Source organism: Macaca thibetana, chromosome 4 (assembly GCF_024542745.1).
Source record: "Macaca thibetana thibetana isolate TM-01 chromosome 4, ASM2454274v1, whole genome shotgun sequence".
NCBI lineage: Eukaryota > Metazoa > Chordata > Mammalia > Primates > Cercopithecidae > Macaca > Macaca thibetana.
In genome coordinates, this window is record NC_065581.1 from 23,980,080 (window position 1) to 24,005,759 (window position 25,680).

The window sequence follows — 25,680 nt, forward strand, 5'->3', positions numbered from 1 at the left end:
AATTCTATGGTTAACCAACACAAGGAAATGTAGAGAAGATTCCAATAAAATACATATTAAGAAAGGAAATGTTACTTTTTTGCTACCACCTTTTGTGAGAGGTATCGTTTTATTAATATTAAGTTAGATTAAAAAGTATATTTGCTATTAAAGATCCAAGACTTTGAAGTCACTTGGTTTATCACTGTCTCTCCATTTACCAATATCCCCAAAACTAATCTTTTTTTTTTTAACAATTCCTAACCACTTTTATTTCTGAAATGCAGAAAATAAGAGTTTTACCTCCAAATCAATGCACAATGCTTTGCACATACCAGATACTCTACAAAAACTGGTTGATATAAATGAGACAGAAACAGAAACCACGCTTCAGAAATTCACTGAATGAAACTGACAAAAAGAAGTAACATCATTTATTTATTCAAGAATAGAGGAGTTCTAGTTTTTGATGCAGGAATAGCCCCTTTTCTTCTGAAACTCTGCTTGCCATCCAGGTGCATTCTTCAGAGTGAGAAAGGCAGAATTATTCATACTGTGGAATTTTATAAATTACAGCCCAGGAAAAAAAAAAAAAAAAAAAAACAACCCTGATCCATTTCACTTCAAAGCCATACACTCTCAAGCCCCCTCATACATGTTAAATTTCTGAGTGTTGTGATACGTCATTCTTTGGCCTCACAGGAAATTTGAGCAACCATATTGAACAATCAATATAAATCCTTTTTCTTTTCACAACATCTAAGCAATAGTTTCCAACTTTGTTTTGAGTCACTCAAAGCAAGATTTTTATAGTTTCTTTGATATGCACTTCTATTTAAAAATTTTTGCATTTCTGCTTCAAAATCTAACTCCCTTTTGAAATACATTTCTAAAACTACGTTCTAATAATACTGGATTATAAGAAAAATCATGCAGAGATACATGCAGACTTGAGAAATCGATGGCATTTGGAAGATAACTGGAATCATTCTTGTTGGAAGTGACTAGAGGAGTGTTGAATATATAAATTTAATCATTGATTCTAAATTAGTAATAACTGCAGGCCTCGTTTTAAAAGACCTATATGCCAACATGTACTGAAGAGTAGTGGAAAGGGCAATTTTTTTAAAAAGGCTCAACCAGCTGTGTAATTGTGTTGATACATGAATGCCTCTTCTTCGTAAAATTTTGAAACTTTTTCCCGGAATATTATCAAAGCTAATATAATAACTATATACCCACCACCCAGAATTAATATCAACATTCTATCATGTTTGATTCAGATTTTCATTTTTGTGAAAGATCTAAAATCTACAGATAAAATTTCACTCTTCTCCGAACCCCTCCCCAATCTAATACCTTTCTATCTCCAGCATTAATCGCTGTCCTATATTAGCTGAGTATGCAACATATATTTTAAGGTATTTGTAATCAATATATATTTAAAGATAATATATAAGTGCACACATACAGAATTATAGATATTTTTCAGTTTACAGAAATGTTATTAAACTGTGCAACTTTCTATAATTTGTTTTTTGTTTTTACTTTAACTTAGATATTTTGAAATCCATCCATGTATGTTCAATATAGTCCATTCAATTTAACTGCTGTATTATAACCTGAATAAATAACTGGTTTATCAATTTTCCTCCACATGAGCATTTGAGCTTTTTTCTCTCTCTCTTACAGATAATACTATCATTTGCACTATTACATATCCTAGAATTCTCCAAGACATATATCTACAACTGGAATTGTCAGACTGTGGTGTAAAATGGGTCTTCAAAAGGTTCATGAAAAATGCATACTATGAAAAAAGTATGCATATTTCAAATTTTTTGCACCAAAATAAACTCATATTAACTTGTTATAATATGTCCAAACAGCATCTAATTTGAGGCACTAGGAAGGATAAGACATCAGTTTGAAAACAGCCCCTAGCAGAGCAACATGAATTCTGCTAAAATGAAGTAAGAACACAGGTCAAACTTCTGATGAAGCATGGGTATAAGAATGGTGACATCATTAGCTGGGTATGTTGGCGCTTGCCTGGAGTCCCACCTGCTTGGGAGGTTGAGGAAGGAGAATCTCTTGAACCCAGGAGGCGGAGGTTGCAGTGAGCCAAGATCACACTACTGCACTCCAGTCTGGCCTGGGCGACAGAGCAAGACTCCATATAAAAAAAACAGAAAAGAAAAGAAAAAGAAAAAAGAAAATAATGGTGAGATTATTGATGCTTTAGAAAATGTTTCTGGGAATAATGCCCCAAAGAAATCAGCAGTTTACAAATAAATAGCTCGTTTTAAGAAACACAACAATGTTGAAGCTCATAGTGACAGACGATCCACATCAATTTGCAAGGAAAAATTTATCTTGTTTGTACCCTAGTTGAAGAAAGCCAACATTGAACAGCAGAAACAATAGTCAACATCATAGACATTTCAGCTGGTTCGGTGTGCACGATTTTAATCGAAAAATTAAAGTTGCCAAAAACATTGCACCCATTTCAGCTGCAGACAAGAGCACACATTTAGACAGAAATTTTAAACAAGTGGGATCAAAATCCTAAAGTATTATTTTTTGAAGAATTATAATGGAAGATGAAATATGGCTTTACCACTACACACCTGAAGACAAAGCACAATCTAAGCAATGGCTACCAAGAGATGGAAGTGGCACAGTCAAGAGCAAATGTCATGACAACAGTTTTTTGGGATACTCAAGGATTTTTGCTTGTTGATTTTCTGAAGGGTCAAAGAACAATAAAATCTTATTATGAGAGTGTTTTTGAGAAAGTTAGCCAAAGCTTTAGCAGAAAAAATCCTGGGAGAGCTTCACCAGAGAGTCCTCCTCCACCACAACAATGCTCCTACCAATGCCTCAACAAACAAGGACAATTTTGAAAGAGTTTCGATGGGAAATCACTAGGTATTAACCTGACAATTCTGATTTGGCTCCTTCTGACATTGTTTTTGCATGTTTCCAAATCTTAAAGAATATTTAAGAGGTATTTAATTTCCTCAGTTAATAATGTATTTTAAGATGCAGAAAAGGCCTTCAATAAAATTCATCGTCCTTTCATGTTAAAAACTCTCAATAAACTAGGTATTGAAGGAACATACCTCAAAATAAGAACCATGTATTACAAACCCACAGCCAATATCATACTGAATGGGGAAAAGCTGAAAGGACGCCCCTTGAAAACCACCACAAGATAAGGATGCCCTCTGTCAGCACTCCTATTTAACGTAGTATTGGAAGTTCTGGCCAGGGCAATCAGGCAAGACAAGTAAGTAAAGCGTATTCAAATAGAAAGAGAGGAAGTGAAATTATCTTTGTTTGCAGATAACACGATCCTAAATCTAGAAAACCCCACCGTCTCAGCCCAAAAGCTTCTTAAGCTGATAAGCAATTTCAGCAAAGTCTCAGGATACAAAATCAACGTGCAGAAATCACTAGCATTCCTATGCACCAACAACAGGCAAGCAGAGAGCCAAATCATGAATGAACTCCCATTCATAGTTGCTCCAAAAAGAATAAAATATCTGTCAGCACTGCACCGATTTCCGCATCCAGCTCTGGACGCTTCCAGTCTTAGCTGGGCCCATTTGGGAGGGTGTACTACAGACCTTCACATGTTGAACAGTAGGATTCAGCAGGGAATGAGTTCCACATCCTCCTTTCATCCATCCTTCTTTCCCAACTCCTCTTCCACCTCCCACTGTCCCTATGTCTACTTTACTGCTCAATCTGGATTTGGGGGAACCGCCTCCCAAAAAAACATTAGAAGGAAATGCCAAGCACTGAAATTTTGTCAAGAAGTGGAGGCTCTTGGAATGGAAGGGCTTTCTGGGTAAAAAGAACCAGCCCCCTTGTGAGGCACCTAAGTTTTACTCTGAACCTCCAAAAAATGGGGAAACTCATAGGGTAGATGGCACTTGGAAGACCCCTCCTTTCCTAAAAAATAAGAAGACCACTGCCTCCAATGGATCAGGACAGCCCCTGGACAAGAAAGCTGCAGTGGCTTGACTGACCCCTGCCCCTTTGAAGAAGGTTGATTCTGTTGCTGCTAAACTAGATTTGTTGGGGGAGATCTGGAGTGCCCTTCCCAAGATTAATAGGCACCCAACCCACTCCCAGAAGAAATCCTCTAAGAACCATCCACAGAAGAATGCCCCACAGAACTCCACCCAAGCTCATTCAGAGAATAAATGCTCCAGAGCATCCCAGAAGTTTGCCAAGGAAGATGATGGTGGCAATTAACTCTGAGATGGTGGGCACAAGACCCAAGGGGCATGTTAGTTCCTTGGCTCAATGTAGCATTGCCAACTACAACGGAGATGTGCTTTATGACGAGTACATCCTTCCCCACTGCCACATTGTGGACTACTGGACCAGAATGGAATGGTATCCACAAGCAGCACATGGTGAATGCCACACCCTTCAAGATTGCTCCAGGCCAGATCTTGAAGATACTCACAGGGAAGATAGTGGTGGGACATGCCATCCACAATGACTTCAAAGCCCTTTAGTACTTTCACCCCAAGTCCCTCACCCATGACACCACCTGTATGCCCCCTCCTCAACTGTAAGGATCCTATATCCCCCCACCTGACCACCCAGAGAACGCCACCATGTCTCTGAAGCATCTCACCAAAAAGCTGCTAAACTGGGATATCCAGGTTAGGAAGAGTGGCTATTCCTCTGTGGAAGATGCCCAGGCCACCATGGAGCTGTACAAGTTGGTTGAAGTTGAGTAGGAAGAGCACCTAACCCAGAATCCCCGCTAAGGACTAGCGGCAGTGGGGACGCTGGTGATGTGGGGAGGCAGAGGCAGTACCCATGAGAAACAGAGCAGCAGACCAATGGACAGCTCCACCAACTCCACATCTTTGGAAGCTAGAATTGTGGGGAAAGAGAAGTTCTACCCCAGACTCAATATCCACTGAAATTTCACCTCTGGTGTTGTGCCCTGTGTCTGGTTAAGTGTCCCATGGAAGCGGGAAGCCTTCACGTCAGAACACAGCCTTATGCCATTTACTTCTAAATGGTGCTAGCCACAGGTGTCCCAGGGTGCTCTGTGCCAGTCAAGATTTTTAACTTTCAAGAGGCAGGGCATACTATGAAATGCAGTTTCCCAAACTGCCTTTTCACTTGGGTGGACATACGTCTCTTTTTATGCTTTTTGGTCTTGAATAATTAACAACAAAAGTAATTGCAACAAAAAGAAAATTGACAAATGGGATCGAATTAAACTAAAGAGCTTCTGCACAGCAAAATAAACTATCATTAGAGCGAACAGACAACCTCCAGAATGGAAGAAAATCTTTGCAGTCTACCCATCTGACAAAGGTCTAATATCCAGAGTCTACAAGGAACTTAAGCAAAAAATAGGAAAAAAAAAAAAAAAAAAACATTAAAAAGTGGTCAAAGAACATGAACAGACACTTCTCAAAAGAAGATATTCATGTGGCCAACAAACATATGAAAGAAAGCTTAACATCACTGATCATTAGAGAAATGCAAACCAAAACCACAATGAGATAGATACCATCTCACATGAGTCAGAATGGCGATTACTAAAAAGTCAAGAAACAACAGATGCTGGCGAGGATGCAGAGAAAAGGAAACACTTTTACACTCTTGGTAGGAATGTAAATTAGTTCAACAATTTTGGAAGATGGTGTGGCAATTCCTGAAAGATCTACAAACAGAAATATCATTTGACCCAACAATCCCATTACTGGGTATATACCCAAAGGAATAGAAATCATTCTATTATAAAGATACATGCACATCTATGTTCATTGCAGCACTATTCACAATAGCAGAGACATTTTATCAACCTGAATGCCCATCAATGATAGGCTGGGTAAAGAAAATGTGGTACTTATACATCATGGAATACTATGTAGCCATAAAAAGGAATGAGATCATGTCCTTTGCAGAAACATGGATGGAGCTGGAAGCTGTTATCCTCAGCACACTAACACAGTGTTCATTTTTCTATTGAGCTCTTTAAGATTTGTAACATATAGTAATATTTTTGTGTCTAGTGATTTTTGATCTGCATTGTATTTAAACTTTATAAAACATCAAATTTTGTCTTTCTTTATAACTTCTTGCTCTGTCTGACTTAAGAAATCCTTTCCACCCTATGGCCATATATATACCAAATATATTTTATTCTAACATTTTGAATGTTTAAGACTTTAATGCATATCTAGGACTTTAAATTTTATAAATGTACCCATTTATATAAATTGAATTTCATAAATTACACTATATTTATTTGTAAATATTATAAATTAAATATTACCTATTAATGTAGTTTACATTAAAGAATTAATATATTTTTGAACATTTGGAATTTTAATGCATATTAAAGTATTTAACATATATTTAGAACACATATATTTTATACAATTTTTTCTTTCTTTATAAGTTCTGAAGGTGTCTGGTTTAAGAGGTCCTTCCCTATCCTGTGGTCATGATATTTTACTATACTTTATTCTAATTTTTGTGTTATTTTATTTTTTGTTATGGAAAATCAAATAGATCAAACTCAGTTTTTGAAATGGCTATGGTCCCATGCAGGCTTAGGTCTAGCTGAGTGCTCTCTAGCTGCTCTATTTATTCTCAGACAAAAGTATTTATGTAAATTTATTAGCCGACTGGCTCTAGCACAATATTAGGGCAGAAATACTTATCATGCTGCTAGATTTAATAGGAATGCTTCTGAAGTTTCTTCCATTAAATACTACACCATAGTTTCCTGAACATCTCCTTCTAGTCCTAATTTGCAAAAGATTTTATCATAAATACATGGCGAATTATATTGATTGCTGCTTATTCTACAACTGTAGGAATTTATTATGCTTTTCTTTATTCTGTAAATGTGTTGGATTAGATTTATAAATTTTTGTGCATGTGAGCCAGACTTCTATTCCTAGGCTAAGTCCCATTTTACTTCTTATTTATTCATTTATTTTAAACATCTGCATTTTGCTAATAATTTATTTATGATTTTTACATGTACATTCATACATCAGACTATCTTATTTTCATGTATTATAATTAATAAATTATGTCACTAAGTTTATACTAACCCAATAAAATAAGTTATATATCTCTTTGTATTTTTCCCTTTTCTAAAACAGGAAATATCTACTTAGTAAAATTTCAGCAAAATTCACTTACTAAACATTCTGAACCAGGACTTTTTTTTTTTTTAATGGGAGAGATTCTTGACTAGGAAATTAATTTCTTCACTTTTAATTGCTTCATTCAGAGATTTAAATATTTCTTCTTGAGTTAGTTCAGGTAATGTATGTATTTATTTTTTAAGTGACCATGTATTCAAGATTTCAAATTTGTTCATAAGTTTATGTTATGTGTTTCTAGTACTCTCATGATTTGTATACTCCCTTTTCTCATCTAATTGGACTCTTTTTGATCGGGAAAGACAAATGCAGGCTAGACCTTTCATAAAGTCATTATTCCATCTAATCAATCATTGAATCATCAAATATGCATTGATCTTGAAAGGTACAGAGAAAACAACTGATACAACCCTCCAAGCCCAGGAATCAAAATTTGATTGAGTTTAAGTAGAGTTTGTTATGTTTTAAGGAAAAATATTTATCTTTTTTAGTTGTTGGTCTTTGTTATATCCCAATCTATGTATTATCTACTTGCATAATATTGTATAAATATAAGCTTTGATAAGCAAACATTTCAATAAATATTCTTAATTGTAGGGGAAAAACTCACTGGGTAGAAAAAATGTGATACTTTCTTTTCTTTTCCAATACCATCAGTCATGAAGAAATAACCAAGGGACCACCTCCATCTGGAGGAAGCTTGTGATAATTCCAGGACATAGAAAGCAATAGCTTTTGGAATAGCAATATCTAAATTCTAAGCCTATAATACAATGTGAATAAAGGTCATCGATAATTACTTTTCAAAAGCTCAGAAAACAAGCAACTGTTTTACAAATTAAACAGAGCACCCAAAATTGAAATTATTGAGTTGACTTTTGGGTTTTTTTGTTGTTGTTGTTGTTTCTATTTTTTTTCTTTTTTTGAGACAGGATCTCGCTCTGTTACCCAGACTGGAGTGCAGTGGTGCCATCACAGCTCACTGCAGCCTTGCAGTGTAGAACTCCTGGGCCTGAGTGATCCTCCCACCTCAGTCTCCCAAGTATCTGGGACTACAGGTGCACACCACCATGCCTGGCTAATTTTTTTTTTTTAAATAGAGACAAGGTCTAACTATATTACCTGGGTTGGGCTCAAACTCCTGCCTTCAAGAGATCCTTACACCTTGGCCCCAAAGTACTGAGATTACAGGCAGGCAGGACCCATCACACCTGACTTTCGTTTTAAAGCAACATTTCTTTTCTCTTTCTTTTTTTTTTTTTTTTTTTTTTTTTGGAGACAGAGTTGTTCTGTCACCCAGGCTGGAGTGCAGTGGTGCGATCTCAGTTCACTGCAACCTCTGCCTCCCAGGTTCAAGTGATTCCCCTGCCTCAGCCTCCTAAGTAGCTGAAAAGAAAAATAGTTTTCTATCTTTAGTAGAGACAAGGTTTTGCCATGTTGGCCAGGCTGGTCTCAAACTCCTGACCTCAGGTGATTCACCCACCTCAACCCCCCAAAGTGCTGGGATTACAGGCATGAGCCACCACTCCTGGACTAAAGCAACATTTTCTGAAGAAATGACTTGCAGACAATGATTCCTCAAGAAATTCTGCAAGAGAGGTGGAGGGCAGGCTGTTTCAATCAAAATATATAGAAAAGAGTGCTCACAATTCCTTACTCTTAGAGATTTAAAATGCAAATAAACATAATGTTTTGAGAAATTTTGCAATAAAGATACCTGTTAATCTTTGTTTAATCCAATGTTTCAATGTTACTTAATCACAGACCCACTTTTTTTTCCACGCAGCATCTATTTAGGGTCATGGAATGTGCTTTGAGAAACACTACTGGAGTGGCATTTCCTAGAACTTTAGAAGGTAAAACAGAAAACACACATAGAAATCAATGTGATAACTTACAGATAGGCTCATAGTTAATATAGAGAGAACAACCAAAATTCAAAGCACTAGCCCTTAACAGTAGCCAAATTACCAGGACTCTTTCAAAAAAAAAACAGAGTTAAAATTCTCATCCATTTGCATTTCTAAAATGCTGTTTTCCAAAAACATAGTGTGGCTAATGTCATATTAATGAAAAAGAAGAATCGTAAAAGCTTTTTTTCTCTTTCCATTCCAACATACACGCTTTGGAGTGGGGTACAAGGGGTGCAACATTATTCTTTTTTTAGACCACTAAAAGGCTGTAGTATTAAACCATCCCTAAAACTGGCCACATTTAAAACCCATTAATATAACCAAATTCCTGTATGTAGCTCTGTCAATATGGGTCTCCTTTTTTATTGAATTTTCTTAGGGCAATTAACTAGAGCACTCTAACTAAATAGACTTGTATTTATTTAAGTACTGCTAGAGATATGAAAAAATTTTTTTAAACCACACGTACACTCTCTTGCCAGGATCTAGGGAATGCTGACCTGTCTGAATGTCTCTTTTCTTTCTCTTGATCATCTATCTTTAGACTCAGGAGGACCAAAAGTAACTGAATAAACATTATCTTGTCCTTGGCCTTCACCAAGCAAAATTGTTTATAGCTGAGACCATTTCCCTTTAGAGTCTGAGATCATTATTTTAAAGTAGATTGTCAAATGCTCCACAGTTGATCTCAGTTCAGCTCTGCCATTTGCTGCTCTATGAACCAAGTCCAGGGCATGACATTAAGCCTGTGACTACATAACATGAGAAAAATGTTTTAAGACAGAATAAAACATCACGTACAGTTTCTGGCAGTGAATCTCAACAATTGAAATATCCTTGTCCAAGGAAACACTTCAAGATACCGTTACAGAAAAATGACAACCATGCCTACCCCATAGGCAGTTGTGAGAATTTAATGAGATGATGGATATGAATGAGCACAGTGCTATAACATACACAGATTTTCAATAAATGGTTTGAATCGCAATGTTATGAAATATGTTTAATCAAATTAACCGTGTGCATTTCAGGAAATATTGTGGCTACCTGCCTGCATGTTCTCGCAATGGTGCACTGCCTAATTTTTATCTTTCTCCACGTTTATACTCCATCCTACAATCTGGATCAGTCTTATATGTAATTAGGAAAGGATGATGCCTGATAATGTTGCCTGATGCATACAAAACAAAGTCTCCAATTCTGAAACCTCTCCTTTTGAATGTGATGTAGTCAAATTTAAATGTTAGTATCCACATCTTAAGAGAGCATTATAACATGCAAAATGTGTGCCATATATTATCTTATATAATCTCTTCAACCACTACTAGTTAGGCAGGTCAAGTCCTTTGTACCCATGGTTCAGATGAGTGAGATAAGATTTAAAGAGGTTGTATCCAGGCCCCAAACCAACCTCCAGAATGGCAGCATAAAACGTTGGTCCAGTGCATACTCCTCATTCAGTCTTTGGGTCTGAACAGTTCTTCCCAGTCTGTTCCTTTCATTTGAATTCATCTTGTTTCTGACACTTCGAGTTGTTAATTGGCTCCTTATTTCTTCACTTTTATCCTCTTGAGAATGTCCAGTTTTATGCATGACGCTACTGGATCTCCACTCAAGTTACATGGCCTCATCTACTCTTCTCATTTACTCTGGGGCCCTGAATACTCTGCATTTGGTCTCCCTGCCCTAAGTGTCCATCTTCCTCCTAAGAGGGAGCTTCCAAAGGGGTTTGCGGGCATTGAGCAAGAAGCAGGTATGTGGCACATTGAGTATCTGCCCCAACATGGTCCGTCTTTTCTGTAGCAAAATCAGAACCGGTAACTGAAACCAGCGTACTTTCCAGTGCTAAACAATTGAGACAAAACCAGCTTTCCTGTTCCTGTGTGAAACAATTCCGAGACCAAACATAATTTCCCGTTTCCTAATTTCCTAAACAATTTCCAATTTTTAATTTTTTAAACAACAATGAGACTAGGCAAAAACAACACCTCTTTGCTCCAGGAAATACTTCCTCCTAGTTGGTAAGAGTGTAAACCAATTAAACTGATTTTAACTTATGAAGCTAACAGTTGACACACAATGCTTGCTTCAAGACACCTACCCTTGCCTATGCTCACCAGTCCAAAGCCATTTGTCGGAAATTCTGTCTAGTTCCACTAGTTAGTTACCAACCTTGCAAAATCCACTTAAAAGTACCCAGCCCAGACCCCCCAAATCCCTAGAAATACCCTCCCCTGACTTGCTCCTACTGTGACATTGTAAAGTCACTATCTTAGTGTCTTCCTTTATTGCAACAAGTCTAATAAACTTACTTTTGCTTGATCAACATGTTTTTCTTGTGATCTTTTTCACAGTCAACAAACATAAAGTGACCCCAACGTCAGTGTTTATCTTCCAAATTACCCTGATTCTTTGTCACAGGATTTTTTTATATTCAAGGATCAGAGTTCTCCTTTAAAATGTGAGATTTATTTGTTGCCACTAACATTTAGTTAAAGTATATTTATGTATAGCACATACTCCACTGAATGGCACATGACACAGTTTACGTTAATAATAGCACCAACAACAATAGCAACTATCCTTACTATCTTTTATGCATCTTTCAAACTCCAGACATTTCATACACATTATTTCATTTGTTTCAACCATCTTGTCAGCAAGACAAGTTATATACCCCATTTCACATGAAGAAACTGAGGTTCTAAGAGATTAAATAACTCTTCTAAACTCACACAACTAGTAAGATTCAAATCCAGGCAACCTGCCTGCAGAAGCCAAGTTCATGAATGCATAGTACTGTTTAGAATTTTTAAATAGTTCTGATTTCAAAAAACACTTTGTTTCTACTAAGTAAAAATATCCTGAAGGAGTGAAAATGACAGAAAAGATATAGGACTTCTGGAAAGAGAACAGAGTAAATTTGTTTTCTGGGGGTTGAGTGGTGTTCCAGTGACAGAAGGACAAAGGCAGAATTGCATGCCGATCAGCCAAGGAGTAAATTTGGCAACGATGTAGAGAAATAAGGACTTTTATACTTTGCTGGTCGCATTGCAAATTGGTACAATCTCTATAGAGAGTTCTTTGGCAATGTCTCGCAAAATCACACACATAAACACACTCGTACTTGCTTGTATTCACATAAAACATGTCTACAAAGATACACAAGAAACTGACCAGATGAGTTATCTCTGTGAAGGGCACTTGGAGCATGAGGAAAAGGGTTATGAAGGAAACTTTTTCCCTGTGTAACTTTCATATGTCTTGAATATTAAACCATGTGAACGTTTTCCTTATTGAAGATATAAATGTAATTTTAAAGTAATAAACAAACAGAATAGATGTTTTTTAAAAAGATCTCTAATCTTGCTAGTTTAGAATCAAAAGTAGCTGGTGGTATTATACCCACACTCCCCAATTGCTTAGCCCTATTCCCAAACATCTGCTGGCACATATTTTATAGATAAATTTCTGGTAAATATAAAATATTATAATTTCATTAATCTGAAAATGTTAGTAAATCTCATTAAAACTCTGATAAATACATATGTTATACCTAAGAGTCCATTCAATGTTTATTTTTATATCAGTATTTTAAAGAAATATTTTTATACCCCACCTTCCCAGATGCCTTCAAGATTTACAAAGAGCATGAACTAGGGAAGGAATACGTCTTCTTCTGCCAGCAGTAGAGCTTTGTTTTACTTAAACGGTGAGCCTGTTTTACTTCAGACAGGAACTTTTATTTCATTTGGGATTCAAATTGCTTTTGAAGTGAAGGGAAGTGATTTGCAAAGCCTGCAGAGCCTCTAAATTTTCATTAATACATGTAAGAGGATGACTCAACTTCAGAGAAAGGTGGAGCAGAATCGTCTCCTTCAGCTCTGAGCTCCCTGTGTGGGAGGCAGCCACTGGGAGGGCATGTACACATGACTACTTAACTTCTTCCTTAATCTGGGAGAGGCCATGGAGAAACTGGATGAGTGAGAAGAGACGTCTACACTTGCTCTTGGATGTGGGCATATGCCCTGTAACCACTGAACCAGTGCTTTGGAGTAGAAGGAGGCACAAGAGTGCTACTGAGCAACTACTGAATGCCCACCCCAGTGCTGCCATTCAGGGGCCATGGACACACCAGAAGAGAAAGCACAGGGTGAGACCCCAATCATGAGGGACCTCCGACACATAGGACCTGAGATTCTTTGTGGGGAGAGCACATTTCCCTAACTCAAAGCCACAGTCCTAGAAAAACAGACCATCATGGAAAGCCTTACATTACCCACTTTACGGTATTATTGCCATCTACATTGTCATTACTCCCTATTATTGTGTGTCTCTATGTGCCAACCACAACAGTGGGCATTTTGCATATATTTTCTCTAATCATCACAGTGACCCTAGAGCATAAGTATAATCTCTAATTTTCAAAATGAAGAAACTGAGGTGCAGAAAACATAAGCGACCTACCAAGATTATGTGTTAGAAGTGGATGAGAACTCAAGGCATTGTGACTCGTTATACAACAGGACCTCTTTACAAATACTCAGGTCGGGCCAGGCGCGGTGGCTCAGGCCTGTAATCCCAGCACTTTGGGAGGCCGAGGCAGGCAGATCACCTGAGGTTGGGAGTTCGAGACCAGCCTGACCAACATAGAGAAACCCCTTCTCTACTAAAAATTCAAAATTAGCTGGGCATGGTGGTGCATTCCTATAATCCCAGCTACTCGGGAGGCTGAGGCAGGAGACTCGCTTGAACCCAAGAGACAGAGGTTGCAGTGAGCTGAGATCATGCCCTTGCACTCCAGCCTGAGCAAGAGTGAAACTCCATCTCAAGAAAACAAATAAATACTCAGGTTGGAATAATTTCCAAAATGATTGACAAAGATTGACAAACCAAAGTAGCATCAAATGTATTTGAAGTCTACAAATGGTACTGGTGGGTGACACAATCTCTCAGCTTCCTGCACTGAACATCTTTGCAGCTCACTCACAGTCACTTGGCAAAGAGCGAGCCGTTTTCTGCATCTCATCCATCACCTCTTTTGCATCTTGAAACATTCACCACTCTCACTGTCAGAATGAAGAGCTATCTTCTAGGCAGCACTCTTTCTATGTCATCCACACCCCCTTAGCTTTTCTGAAGCTCAGCTTCCTTTGAACCAGGTATATGTCTGAAGCCTGAAATCTTCTTTGAAAAATCACTATTTTAGGAAAGCAGGAAGTAAAAAAGAGTCTACTGCCCAAAGCATTCACTTTTCTCCAGGCGTGTCTCTTTTCTTAGTGATGAGTCCATCTCAAATAAAAGTCCTCTGCACAGCATTTCCACCCTGCACATCTCAGGTATCTGCCTTCCTTTCTTTTCACAACACATCTTCTGAACTTCAGGTTTTCTCCAGGAAAGATGTTACATTTTCTACATTTCTCTCACTACACATTAAGAATCTCCCTTTAGTCACCACTATGGGTTATAATGGTTTAGAAAGAACTGATATAACATGTACATGTCAACAAAAGACCTGGCCTCTTCCCTCTTATTCGTGCCAGAATTGTGCCATAAAGGAGTTCAGCTTTCTCAAAATCCAGAAAGACACATTGGCTGATGGTCCCTTATGCCTTACGCACATGTGCGCACACACACGTCAAATCTCATGCATTTTTTAGGCTTTCGGAGTCAAATTGCATCCTCGTTTTTTGGAGAATGTTTCCCTGACTTACCTATCCCTTAGTGGGCTTTCCATCCTCTGATCAAATTACAGCATTTATTATTTATGTTCTTTGGCACTTAACATATACAATAATATTTTCAAGCAAACAATTATTAAATCTTTACATTATAAATACCTTGGGAATAGGAACTAGACATCGTCTGTTGGCACTCAAGATACTGCCTTGCCCAGAACAGACACTGGGGAAGAATAAATTTAAACATCAAACAGTTTTTATTCTTTTTAATTTTTTTTTTTGAGACTGAGTCTAACTCTGTCGCCCAGGCTGGAGTGCAGTGGTGCGATCTCAGCTCACTACAACCTCTGCTTCCTGGGTTCAAGTGATTCTCCTGCCTCAGCCTCCTGAGTAGCTGGGATTACAGGTGCCCACCACCACACTTGGCTAATTTTTTTGTATTTTTAGTAGAGATGGGGTTTCACCATGTTGTCCAGGCTGGTCTGGAACTCCTGACCTCAGGTGATGCACCTGCCTCGGCCTCCCAAAGTGCTGGAATTGCAGGCAAAACAATTGTTTTTTTAAACTAAAATTTAAAATGCAAATATTCTTATAATTATCGTGTCCCTTGGAAGTAGTAAACGAACGTCATACTACACTTATTCAAAGATACTTCTAGTACTCAACGCATGCCTACTAATCCTCCTGTTTTATTATCTTTATAATATTTTTAATTTGCTGAAAAGTAATTGTCAAAAGCTATCATGAACCAGGAATTTTTATGGAGACTGAAGATTCAAAGCACCAAAATATCAAGAAACCTATAAACCATATGAAGAATAAAGACACATGAAAATGGAGTAGAAGAGGTACGTGCTATCACTGAGGTGTTAAGCAATTGTTACAGGAGCACAGAACACAACCAGTTCTCACCAGGATGTTCTAGACGTCAAACAACAAGTGAGAGCTTTACAGAGAGAGAGAATGGGAAGGGCATTTCAGAACATGCAGTACACATGGCAAACTTGAGGACAGGCAAGAATGCTGGGGCTAATTTTCATCCTTTGAGAACAGATCTGATTTTTGTGGGGACAGGGACTTGTCAAAGATATTTGAAAGCCAAGTCTGATAAGGTAGTAGATAAAATGGTAGTTGGCAAAAACCATTTGAGCCCAAGCAGGCATCATAAACTGGCTCTCAGGGAGTGTCTAAGATAGAATTTATAGATGTGAATTACAGCAATACAAATAATTACTTAGAGTATAAAGCCCCCTTGTATGTATACAGTTTGGTAAGTGTGTTTAAACATTAGTCTTTACTTCTTTCAATCCAAACTTTGTATTTACTGTTCAACTAAAGAATGTATGAAGAGTAGAAATTAATAAAATCCTGATTTCAAGTTATGTTTGAGATTATTTGCCCAATTATTGTGAGGAGTTCGTGGACATTTGGAAATGCTTACACATATTGAAATAACAGTGAACCTCTCTCTTAGTTTCAAACTAAATACTGCTTGCAACTCAAAGGCAAGGAAATAAAATCTTTTGAGCTTTTTCAAACATATTTGTAAGGTATTATTTCATACTATAGTTGTGGTGATTTTTATTACATATTGTCAAAAGAATAAGCAAATTATTGTTCAAAACTTGTCAGAAGCTGAATTTATTTTAGTCTTTTGATAATTGCTTCTGATTATTAAATAACTAAATGTTTATGGTAGAAGGTGCGGAAAATACTGGATAGATCAAAGAAAAAGAATAAAAATCACCATGACTCTACTGAAGTCATTATTTTGGTAAATGTCCCTCCTGGTCATTTTTCTTTTCATTTGCACTTGTTTTTCAAAATTGCCACCATTAGTATACATGTTTTGGGTCATTATTACTTCATGTAATAATTGATTATGAATGTTGACTATGAGAAATTCAAATTCAGCTTCTCCAAATCAGAAAGAAAAAGAGAAAAATTTTCAAACTAGCAACGGAGTATCAATTTTTTCAATATTAAGGAATAATCAAAATGCTTCATTAACTGTGATGTCCTACTCAGCAAGTACTCTGTGAGGGCGGCTTATTTGGCAAAGCCACTGTAGATTTAAAATAACTAGCTCCAACTGGATCATTTGTTTTACTTCCTAAAGACAAAATATTTCTACTTTTAATGGCACACAGATTTAATTTCTTCCACACTGCCTTGCACTGGAATGCCATCCAGTAGAATGACCAGAACAACCATCAGCTCACATTTGGGCTTTGTTCAGATAAGTCCTGCTTTGTAGCTGAAAGGTAATTTTCCATGTAAATTCAATTTTATATCATTGGAATAAAAACAAGTGAATAAATATTAAAGTGTTTAATGGAAAAAAATAATTTTCATGGGATTAGCTAATACTTGAAGAATTTTCAAGAGAGAAAAAAATCAGAAATAAAGCTTAAACTCACTGAACAGAGACAAGAAAATTAATTGACACACTGTATAAAGTGCACTGATTGTTAAATAACTGAATATTTATATTAGAAGGTGTGGAAAAATACTGAAAATCCCAAAGAAAAGCAACAAAAATCAGCCATGACTCTATTATAGCCACTATTTTGGAAAATATCTGTCCTACTCTGAGATATCTGAGATCCATCCAAGTTATTACACGAGATAAAATCCACGTTTCATTATTTGTTTAGTGTGTATTTTTCAAATTCCAGATTATGACCCTTTAAATTTCAGATTGTAAAATTGATTTAGTGTATCACAATTAGCATTTTACAATTTGAAATAGAATAGAATTGAAAATATGAGTAAGCATAGGGTCTAAAACTTTTATTTCAGATGTATACATCAGAGGAAAGGTAGGTCCTGAGGAGGTCTGTAGGTCACGATTTTAAACACTTGAAAGTCCCTGCTCAGAGCAGAGTATTTCAAGTGCCATCCTAATTATGAACTTGGAAAGATAAGAGTTAAATGGGGGCTGATTCCATCAGCCCTCAAGGTGAACAACCAGGGCATGAGTTGTGGGAGCCCCTAGACCAAATTTCTGCAGCAGTGGGAGGTCTTGCCTGGGGCTGCTCAGAAGACATCCTGAGGATAGGGGCAGCTGATGGTGCTAAGCTGATACCCATAGCCAGCATTCACAATGAGGGCATCTAACGCATGCTGCCTGCTCCACAATGTTCTGATTCTGACTCACTTAGTCTATTTCTACTACTGTAACAAAAATATATGAAACTGGGACATTTATAAAGAATAAAAATTTATCTCTCATGATTCTGGAGGCTGGGAAGCCCAAGATCAAGGCTCTGGCAAGATGATATTAGCTAAAGGCTGCACTCTGCTTTGAAGATGGGGCCTATTGCTGCATCCTCCAGAGAGAAGGGATGCTGTGTCCTCACATGGCTTAAGGGACAGAGAGGGTGCTCCCTTCAACCTCACAGTTTTTGAAGGGTGCTAATTCCATTAACGAGGGCAGAGCCCTAATGATTTAATAACCACCTAAAGGCCACATCTCCTAATACTGTTGCATCAGGGGTTAAGCTTTAACATAATTTTTGGAAGGGACTCCATCATTTAAATGATAGCACTGGCCAAGATGACCATGTGAACATGCGGTTTAGCAGCTAGCTGAGATCACACTGCTGCCACTGTGGACAGGGAGCCATGAAGGAGTTAATTTTCTAGGTTCTTGAGGATCAGAAAATGTGGCTTAGGTAAGTGGGAAATAAAGACAGGCTATCCTGCAGGTCCAGGAAGGAGCCTCAAATCTCTGTGTTCACATCTGCTAATCATATCTATCCTTTTGTGATGGATATGACCTTTTAGTGACATCCAAGCCAGCTCTAAAGTGACTGCTTTAACAATCACATGGGCCTTCGGCAAATTAAGTTTGATCTTTATTTTGAAAAACTTGATATAAAAATACTATAAAATTCACAATCCATTCACTTTATCACAAGAAATTTCATCAGTATATTTATTAATAAAATAGGATGAATTTTGGACTCAACATATAATGTTGAACATTATACATTTTTGAATGACTCTAAGAGAAGCTTTAAATTTTATATCACCTACTTGTCCAAAAAAATTCTTTTACACGATAACTCTTAAGAATTGAAAAAGATTATTATTAAAGAGTCTCAGTCAGTAGTTTCATTAGCCATTTCAAATATAGAACCTGATATGAAATGATAATGTTCACATAAGCAAGCTCAAATGTATCATTAAAAATTTTGAGTGGAAATTATATGCAAATTCAATTTGGGAAATTTTAACCAAATTCAATAACTGTGATTTTGTTTCTATTCCATAATAAAATATGACATAAAGGAAGTATAACGACATTTCTTAAACCCCCATAAACATCAAATCCCTTCCAGTTTACCCTGGTATGCAGTACTATATATGCCACGATGAAAATAATTTATAGAAATTGGCATCAGTTAACAAAACAAGAATTGGAATAAGTCATTTTTGTCCAGCCTCTGCTACTCTTTCTATCATGTTGAAGACTAGTGCTGGTTGATTTGAACAAGGCTCAGAATTTATCACTGATACATGTGTAGATACTGTTTGGGGAAGAATATAAAACTAAAAGGAGCAAGGCTTTCATAAAGAACTGCAAATTATTGTTGTCACCACCCTTTCAATGCAGTGGTAATAATAATTTCTGCAGCTTACTCAGGATATCTTTTTATGACAGGGTTCTGTAACTGATGTGGCTCAGCTGGTGGATCCATTAGAGACACTAGACAAGGTACAGTTGTCTCTAATCAGAGTAGCTACAATACCTGAAAAGATCCTTTACTGGAGATTTTATGCATAAAATAAAAGTGTCCATTGAGAAAGACAGATCTTTTATATTCATTTTACTTTAGAAATACCTCAAGCAGTGTTGTACAGCACAGTCTGAATATGCTTTACAGCTGGATTTGGTAGATATTCACAGCCCATTTACTTAAAGGAATGGCCTCTGACGCAATCCATTTTGCATTCTCTTCCTGCAGGACCTTCTCATCTTCTTTGCTGTGTCAGTCTTACATTGTGTTTTCATCACTTGATTTGGGCCCTTTTTATTTCACAGTCTGTCTTATTTGCTAGCATAATAGCTTAGAGCTCACTTTGTGGAAACAGAGACTGACCACAGACACGGGATTTTAAAATAAGGCTTTTTATGTATAAGAACCACATTGCAGCCGGGCGCGGTGGCTCACACCTGTAATCCCAGCACTTTGAGAGGCCAAGGCGGGCAGATTACTTGAGGTCAGGAGTTCGAGACCAGCCTGGCCAACATGGTGAAACTCCATCTCTACTAAAAATACAAAAATTAACTGGGCATGGTGGCGCATGCCTGTAATCCTACTTGGGAAGCTGAGGCAGGAAAATCGCTTGAACCTGGGAGGCAGAGGTTGCGGTGAGCTGAGATGGTGTCACTGCACTCCAGCCTAGGCAATAGAGCGAGACTCAATCTCAAAAAAAGAGAAAAAACAAAACAAACAAACAAACAAAAAAAACACAATGCAGGTGAGAAGGAGCAGATGGCTATGAGCCAGAGCCTGGGGCCCACTCCCTTGCTGTATCAAAATTGCAAGATTTCTTTTATACGTAAGTATAACTCAAGCTCGCCCCACTAAAAATTACTTTGTGGTCAACCTGAGAAATGAGATCGTACTAGTCACAGTGATCAAGCTCTATAAAGGCTATTTGAAAAGGCTACTGATAACATATATTTGAATGAGGTCACAGTCTGTATCCAATAAACGGCATGCATCTCTAAAGCTGCCACAGTGTTATCCTGAGGAGTGAAAACATTGCAGATACATAAAGAACCCACAATGTTTGTTCACAGGAGTACAACACTGAGGTTCTCTTTGTTGGTAGAGGTTTTAACTTTTTTATAATATGTGACTGGAATTTTTGTCGAGACTACTTTTCTCTTCCATATCAAGACAATATTGATTGATGTGTATAGAGATTTATTCTTTCCCACATGCTATGCAAAGTAGGCTACCTGCTGTTCAACTGAAAGCGGTTTCTCTCTAATTTTATATCCACGTTCTTTTTTACCAATCATGTTCTGCATATTCAGAACATAAGCTCCACAAAAAGGAATTGTCTCATCTAGCTCATCAGGTAATATTAGGTGCACAATAAACATTTATGAATACACAAATTAAAGGAAAAGCATATATCATCCAAAAAAAGAATATCCCTCTTTACTGGCATCCAACATGAAAATTAATTCTCCCATCACCACCACCATAATTTGGCAGAACGCAAAAACTTTAACATTTCCTCTGTAACTCCAAGAAACATCGAGCTGCCACAGCTTTACAGGTGTTTCTGATTAATCTGTTCACACCTATTACAGTGTAAGCATTATGACGAAAAGTATTATTGTCATAGAATCAACCAAAACTTATGGTAGCAGATGACAGAAAGGGAGGAAATAGGTTTTGTCTTTTATTTCACCTTGATTGAAGACTCTGGATTCCCAATCTGTCCTCTGCACTGACTAGAGTTCTGGGTAAACAACTACACTCTAGGTTCCAAAAAAAATCAGTATCATTTGAAAACATTTTATCTCAGTGTTTCTCGACTAAGAGAACCACATTATAAGCATCCTGAGGTCAATGACCATGACTTCTTTTTTTTTTTCAGTTTTCCCCAACCCCGTTAATACCTAATACAATATAGATAAAGAAAAGACACTCAAAAATAGATGACAGACTCAGACTATCAGTTAAAAAAAAAAAAAAAAAAAGAAGTACAGGAAACAAATAACAGTTCAATCCCTAGTGAATTCCAGAAGGCCGTCCTTGCAGTTATGAAGAGAAGAGAAAGGCAGCCCCTGTCCTCTGAGGAGTCCCACAGACTAGAGATGCTTCAAAGCAAACTCTGTCTTTCATATAATACCTTTTAAAGAAGATAAAAGTAGCCCCTCGCTTCCTGCTCTTTACACCTTTTTACACTATTTTGGAAATAGCACAGGAAGTGACTCGCAGCTGAAAAGCCATTTGTAGCATCACTGAGCCACTAATGGCCACTCACTCCCAGCAGGCTTATTTGTGAAAATATGACTGCAGGTTTAACCTAGTGAGCTGCATGCTTCTAATAACATCCAACAGTCCATAGCTGATTTTGAATATACCCCAGGTTCCGAGTGGATCATGGAACTAAATCATCTCTTATTCCAGCTTGCTCATTTTGAACCAACTCATTTTACAGTGTGGTTAGCATAGCCTTTTCAGTTAAGGATGATTGCTCAAAGCACTTAGGGCAATGTTGTCTTAGCACAGCATCTAGAGTGAGGCATTTGACACAAATTGCATCTTATGCTTCTTGAGATTTAATGCTCTTACTGCCAGGAGAATATTTTTGCAATGGTTACTGATGTATAACAAAATAAAACATGCATCAAAATCAAACCCCCAATCAACATTCCTATCTAGTCCAAGATTCCAATTATATCACCTTTCCAATAACCAAGAAGACAATAAAAAGACTACATTTCCTTATATCAAAAGCCTTTGGTAAAAGAATATAGGAGAAAACATTCTTTCTATCATAAAAGTTCTTTGGTTCCCAAATAAATAAATTGACATTTTTAAAGATTTCATACCAAAAAATGCTGTTCATTCACTTTTTGCTTCTTAATCTATACTAAACCTAAATGTTTATTGTAGAGTTCAAAAAATTACAATAATGTATTTATTCTCTCTATTCTATATTGAAGGAAAAAAAGAAAACACAGGAAAGAAAGTCACTCTACATATGGAGGATACACCAGGTATCTTATAAAACAATCTTTGTGTAACATTACACACACTTTCATTTCTTGGAAGCATATTGTGCTGGCAGTCATAAATTTTAAACTGCCCAGTTAGATTTTATACCAAGCAATACAATTTAGCCTTCTGTGGATCCATGAACTCTTTGGTTCACCATGAATTAGATGGTCCCACAAATCATCACATACAAGATAACGTGCACAGTGTGCATATTTTCCTATTAATTACTTCTCCAATGCTAATAGAATTAAGTACTGGCCCTATTACGTTGGCTCCTTATTTTAATTACAGTTCTACGTCCTGTAATAATGTTAAAGAAAGTCTTTTTGAGCTCACCTGGCTTCATAATCAGAATTTTCTATTCCATTTCTATGATTTTCATTTTAGTTGGCCTGATCTTTAAGGTCTAATATTAGACTTAGCTATAATCTGGTATGGATCTGGTTAGAGGGTGTTTATTCTCCTCTCATCCCACTTATTCACTGTTTGTTCAAAAAGGTGCCTGGGAAGGACTCAAATAAAAGCAGATGCAAATAAGGATAAATAGACTGGATTTGTCTGCATGAAATTTTGGCTTCAGTGTGTTGGTCATTTGTTCTTTAGAGTCATTTAATTGCACTGTTGACTGTAACATATAGTCTTCAAAAATTTGATAAGTGGACCAGGAAGTGAGTACCTTCAAACAGCTTTGGTCTTTCTGTGAAGTCTGAAGTCTGTGGTTACAATTATCATGGCTTTTGTATACCAATGGTCATTGTATTAACCAGAAGTGAACATCAGAGAATGCACAGAAAGAAAAATATGACACTAGAAAAGGAAATTATTCTAATCTCCAAACTATAATTTTGGTATATCTCTTTTTATTTACTTCTTATGGGAAAATAAAAGCCTCCACAAACTTTTAGATGAGTAGGCTATAAATTGTTCAGGGAGTCTGTTCTGCTTGGATAATCTCTCCAAATTTGGGAAACTATTAAGTTTTCCCTAAACCAGTGAAGTTTTTGAAGTAACCAAAGCATGTAAACACTCTCCTGAGAAGTTAGATGTTTCTAATTTGAACTTCAGATTTAAATAGAATATACTAGCTAGAGTAATCAGACAAGAGAAAGAATTAAAGGGCATCCAGATTGGTAAAGAGAAAGTCAAACTGTTGCTGTTCACTAATGATATGATCATATACCTAGAAAGCTCTAAAGACTCATCCAAAAAACTCCTAGATCTGATAAATGAATTCCATAAAGTTTGAGGATATAAAATCAATGTATGCAAATTAGTAGCACTGCTATACACCAACACTGACCAAGCTGGGAGTCAAATCAAGAATTCAATCCCTTTTACAACAACTGTTGTAATAGAGAACCCAGAAGTAAAGCCAAATACTTACAGCCAACTATCTTCAACAAAGCAAACAAAAGTATGAAGTGAGGAAAGGACACCCTATTCAACAATTAACCCTGGGATAATCAGCAAGCCACATGGAGAAGAATGAAACTGGATCCTCATCTCTCACCTTATATGAAAATCAACTCAAGATGGACCAAAGAATTAAATCTAAGACCTAAAACTATAAAAAGTCTAGAAGACAACATCAAAAAAACTCTTCTAGATGTTGGCTTAGGCAAAGAATTCATGTCCAAAAACCCAAAACCTAATGCAACAAAACAAAAAATAAATAGATGGGACCTAATTAATATAAAAAGTTTCTGCAGAGCAAAAGAAATAATCAGCAGAGTAAATAAGTGACCCACAGGGTGGGCAAAAAATACTCATAAACTATGCATCTGACAAAGGACTAATATCCAGAATCCATAAGGAACTCAAACAGATCGGCAAGCAAAAAACAATCCCATCAAAAAGTGTGCAAATGACATGAATAGGCAATTCTTAAAAGAAGATACACAAATGGCCAAGAATCATATGAAAAAAAATGCTCAACATCAGTAATTATCAGAAAAATGCAAATTAAAACCACAATGAGATATCACCTTACTCCTGCAAGAATGGCCATGATTTAAAAATGCAAAAATAATGGATGTTGGCAAAGATGTGGTGAAAAGGGAACACTATTCCACTGCTGGTGGGAATGTAAACTAGTACAACCACTATAGAAAACAGTATGGATATTTCTTAAAGAACTAAAAGTATAACTACCATTTGATCCAGCAATCCCACTACTGGGTATCTACCCAGAGGAAAAGAAGTCATTATATAAAGAAGTAATTATATAAAGATGACACTGCACATGCATGTTTATAGCAGCACAATTAGCAATATATATTTCGCAAATATATATATATATTTTTGTGGGTCAAAATATATATTGCAAATACACACACACACACACACACACACACACCATGGAAACTACTCAGCCATAAAAATGAATGAAATAATGGCATTTACAGCAACCTGGATGGAACTGGAGACCATCGTTCTAAGTGAAGTAATTCAGAAATGGAAAAACAAATATCATGTGTTCTAACTTATAAGTGGAAGTTAAAGTATGAGGATGCAAAGGCCTAAGAATGATATAATGGACTTCAGATTCATGGGAGAAAGTGTGGGAGAGGGGTGAGGAATAAAAGACTACACATTGAGTACAGGGTACACCACTTGGGTGATGGGTCCACCAAAATCTCAGAAATCACCACTAAGCAAACAAAGCAAAAAAAGTATGAACTGGGGAAAGGACGCCCTATTCAATAATTGACCCCAGAATAATTGGCAAGCCACATGGAGAAGAATGAAACTGGATCCTCATCTCTCACCTTATATAAAAATCAACTCAAGATGGACCAAAGAATTAAATCTAAGACCTATAACTATACAAAGTCTAGAAGAAAACATCAAAAAAACTCTTCTAGATGTTGGCTTAGGCAAAGAATTCATGTCCAAAAACCTAAAAGCAAATGCAACAAAACCAAAAATACATAGACGGGACCTAGTTAAACTAATATGGTCTAAACTATATATGGTTATCCATATAACCAAAAACCACCTGTTCCCCAAAAACTACTGAAACAAAACAAAAAACAATTTTTTAATTAAAATAAAATAAAAGGACTATATAGCAATGTTTTTTAAAAAGACAATGGGTGAATAAATCTAAAAAATATTTAGAAATTACTATTTTTGTATTAAGTAAATAAGGGTAATTCCAGTATCATTCTGATATTTTTAAAAA

At 36.7% G+C, this 25,680-nt stretch overlaps 1 protein-coding gene and 1 pseudogene across 2 annotated transcripts in view; both read left to right on the plus strand.

Annotated features, from left to right (window-relative positions):
• Window positions 1-25,680, plus strand: part of ACOT13 (acyl-CoA thioesterase 13) — an 812,642-nt gene that overhangs the window by 88,901 nt on the left and 698,061 nt on the right. The window lies entirely within an intron of this gene.
• Window positions 3,712-4,772, plus strand: LOC126953326 (interferon-stimulated 20 kDa exonuclease-like 2; annotated as a pseudogene).